Consider the following 4,145-nt stretch of genomic DNA (forward strand, 5'->3'; position numbering starts at 1 on the left):
TGGTCTGTGTGGGATCAATGTCGGTGTAGGACCTTGGTCTGTGTGGGATCAATGTCATATTATGATCAATGTCAGTGTAGGATCAATGTCTGTGTGGGATCAATGTCAGTGTAGGACCTTGGTCTGTGTGTCATCAATGTCAGTGTAGGACCTTGGTCTGTGTGGGATCAGTGTCAGTGTAGGACCTTGGTCTGTCTGGGATCAATGTCATATTAGGATCAATGATATAGTGGGATCAATGTCTGTGTGGGATCAATGTCATATTAGGATCAATGTTATAGTGGGATCAGTGTCAGTGTGGGATCAATATCAGTGTGGGATCATTGTCTGTGTGGGATCAATGTCTGTGTGGGACCAATTTCAGTGTGGGATCAATGTTATAGTTAGATAATTGTCTGTGTGGGATCAATGTCTGTGTGCTACCAATTTCAGTGTGGGATCAATTTCAGTGTGGGATCAATTTCAGTGAGGGAAACATTGCAATATTGAAGAAAATTGTTTACAGTTTACCATTTCTTTTTCTTGTAGTAACTGTATGTTTGTTCTAATTTACAGTTCCAGGTACTTGGGATGAGTGTTTTTGGGAGATCACTGTGACATGTAAATTTGTAAACAAAAACAAACAAATGAAGTGTTTTTGTTGTATCACTGTGAATCTGTGATCATAAACAAATAAATACCTTTTTTTTTTAGTGCCATCTTGTGGAATATTGCATGATTAATGTTACTCAAAGATGATTTCTCTGTATGGACCAGATATACAAAGTTATGCCTAAATAAATACAAATCAAAAAGCCCACTTAATGTTGCTTGTGATTTTCTGTTGATTATGTAGTGTAATTGCAATTAAGAGAGTCCATGCTAAATCTGGACACTATGGATACAAAACAAGAGATTCTAGAGGGATGCTGGCACCCTCCATGATAAATCTGGACACTATGGATACAAAACGAGAGATTCTAGAGGGATACTGGCACCCTCCATGATATATCTGGACACTGGATACAAAACAAGAGATTCTACAGGGATGCTGGCACCCTCCATGATAAATCTGGACACTATGGATACAAAACAAGAGATTCTAGAGGGATGCTGGCACCATCCATGATAAATCTGGACACTGGATACAAAACAAGAGATTCTAGAGGGATGCTGGCACCCTCCATGATATATCTGGACACTATGGATACAAAACAAGAGATTCTAGAGGGATGCTGGCACCATCCATGATAAATCTGGACACTATGGATACAAAACAAGAGATTCTAGAGGGATACTGGCACCCTCCATGAAAGGATCTTAATCAGATCTACAAAAGATGATATTTTGCTCCCTTCTGCCTTACAGGTACACCGTACTACATATTACCCAGTCCTGTGTTGGAAATCCTAAGTGGGACACTTGTACATGAACATACACCTCGTAATTTGAAATATGTAACAAGAGACCATGAGGAATTTCAAAAGAAATTTGAAAATATCCCTCAAGTACTTTCTTAGAAATAGCACCAACAATATATGACTCTCAAAATTCAAGATGGCTTCCTCATGGCCATCTTGGTTTTTCCAACCAGTCTCAAAATTTGGTATTCATAACCAGGGACCTTGGGGAACCTCCATGTGAAATTTGAGAATGATCCTTGCAGTACTTTCTGAATAACAGCACTAACAATATTTGACTCTCAAAATTCAAGATTGCTGCCTCTCAGTCACAAAATTCAATATGCAAAACTACGGACCGTAAGGAATCTTCATGTGACATTTGAGACAGATCTCTTTAGTCCTTCCTGAGAAGTAGCCCTAACAAGCATTGTTTAAGGAAGGACAGACAGAGACGATGGCAATTTGAATACTGGACATTATATGACAAGTTAAAATGTGCATTGCTTGAATTTAATGTGGTGAATATATGAATTTGTGAACAGAGTTAGGTTGAAACTAGTTATAACTGACACTTGTTGAAAACAGTGATTGAAATTGAAATAAATGTGTTACTACCTGAAATAAGTGGTAATGGTAGCAAGAACTAACCACTGATAACATGAGTATCATGATAAAAAAAAAAGTGTATAGAGAAACGTTGTTATTTCTATCAATATTTGACATTATACATGTTAAGCCTTCATGGAATGAAAGCTCTTGAGTCCGTTAAATCAGAACTGAGATCAAAACTAAATATTACCATTTGATGGTACTTCTAGACCACCAAATGGTAATATTTAGTTTTGATATTAGTTCTGATTTACTTTTGTTAAGGATTGTCTGAATTGCATCAAAGAGAACAAGAGAAACTATACTCCTCAATTCATTGTATCTACATATTCAAACTTTGTTAGCAGAGAGTAGATAACCCCTATCAACATGATGTTCTTTCCCTGTGCCAAAGTTACAAACAAATTTTCAAAAAACATTTGAGGAGTTTATCTTATAATGTTTCTAAAGCAGAAATTAAAGTTTAAAAGGCCATAGCTCCAGTTTTCATGAACATTTACATATGATATACTTTCACTGTGTCAAATTTAAAAACCAGAGATCCCATCTGATGGTGGGCTATTCAAATCACCCTGCGTCCGTCCTTAAACAATTCTTGTGATCAGTATTTTTCGAGAAGTATCAGAGGTTTTTTTCTCAAATTTTATATGTAGGTTCCCCTTTGTCCTTAGCTATGCAGGGCAACTTTTGAGACTGATCGGATAACAACATGGCCGACAGGCAGCCATCTTGGATTTTGATAGTGAAAGTTTGTTATCGGTATTTCGGGAAGTCCCAGAGGAATCTTTCTCAAATTTTATATGTAGGTTTCTCTTGGTCCTTAGCTGTGCAGGCCAACTTTTGAGAATGATTGGATAAACAACATGGCCGACAGGCAGCCATCTTGGATTTTGATAGTGAAAGTTTGTTATCAGTATTTCTCCGGAAGTCCCAGAGGGATCTTTCTCAATTTTTATATGAAGGTTTCCCTTGGTCCCTAGCTGTGCAGGGCAACTTTTGAGACTGATCGGATAAACAACATGGCTGACAGGCAGCCATGTTGGATTTTGATAGTGAAAGTTTGTTATCGGTATTTCCTCGGGAAGTACGGGAGGGATCTTTTTCAAATTTTATATGTAGGTTCCCCTTGTTCCCTTGTTGTGCAGCAGTGCCTGTAATGGAAGGTCTCTGGCTTTCCAATGGCGATTAAAGTCTTGCTCGGACGACCAAAAGTTGTCAAAAGTGAAGTAGTCACTGGCCCAACAAAAATAGTTTAGGCTGTTGAAAAACTTATGAATAAAAGAAATTATAGTCCCTTCCACATTAACTGGGGGGCAGTACATTTTTTCAGTTGTCATTACTTCGATTTGAATCGAACTGTGCGTGATTTAGCAAATGTGATGATTTTTTTTTCAGATTTTCTATATAATTATTCTGCCAGGGTGTCTTCTTTGAGGTGCAAGTTTTGTGCATTTTCTTTTTGGGAAGACCTGAATGGAGTGGATCATGTCAGGTTTTAACTAGTGTTGAAGAATTAAAAATGTTTTATTCTGTACATATAACAAACATTGTCATGTTAAATGTAATTTAAATGTGCTGAAGCATTGTGTTAAATGCTGTGGAAATATTTCTTGCCAACATTATTTGTGCCAGTGCTTCAAATTCTTTACACGCCCCAAAATTTGTTTTTGGGCCAGCCAATGCAGGTTCCCCACTATCCTTTATTATTCATGTTTACTTTTGAAACTGATCAGTAAAACAAAATTGCCTACCGACAGCCATCTTCGACTTTTGACATTGAAGGTTTGTTAGTACTATTTCTCAGGAATAACTTGAGGGATCTTTCTCAAATTTGATATGTAGGTTGCCTTTGATCCCTCGTTTTCCATGTTATATTTTGAGACTGATCATAAACACAAAATGGCTAAAGGAAGAACTTAACAGATCTTTCTCATATTGCAATGATCAATTCTATTTCTTTCACATTAAGTACTGTACTAGTAAATATGTGAAATGACAAACTCACTTTGAAGGTTGGCTTTCATACACATCAGTATTAAGTTTAGATCAAAAGTTACCTCAAGGTGCATTTACTGTTAACATGACTCGATCAAACAGATTAGAGGAAAGAAGAGAAAAGATCGAACTGACAAAGAACTAATGAAGATGGTACAA

The sequence above is a fragment of the Mizuhopecten yessoensis genome, unplaced genomic scaffold (genome assembly GCF_002113885.1).
Source record: "Mizuhopecten yessoensis strain PY_sf001 unplaced genomic scaffold, ASM211388v2 scaffold7763, whole genome shotgun sequence".
NCBI lineage: Eukaryota > Metazoa > Mollusca > Bivalvia > Pectinida > Pectinidae > Mizuhopecten > Mizuhopecten yessoensis.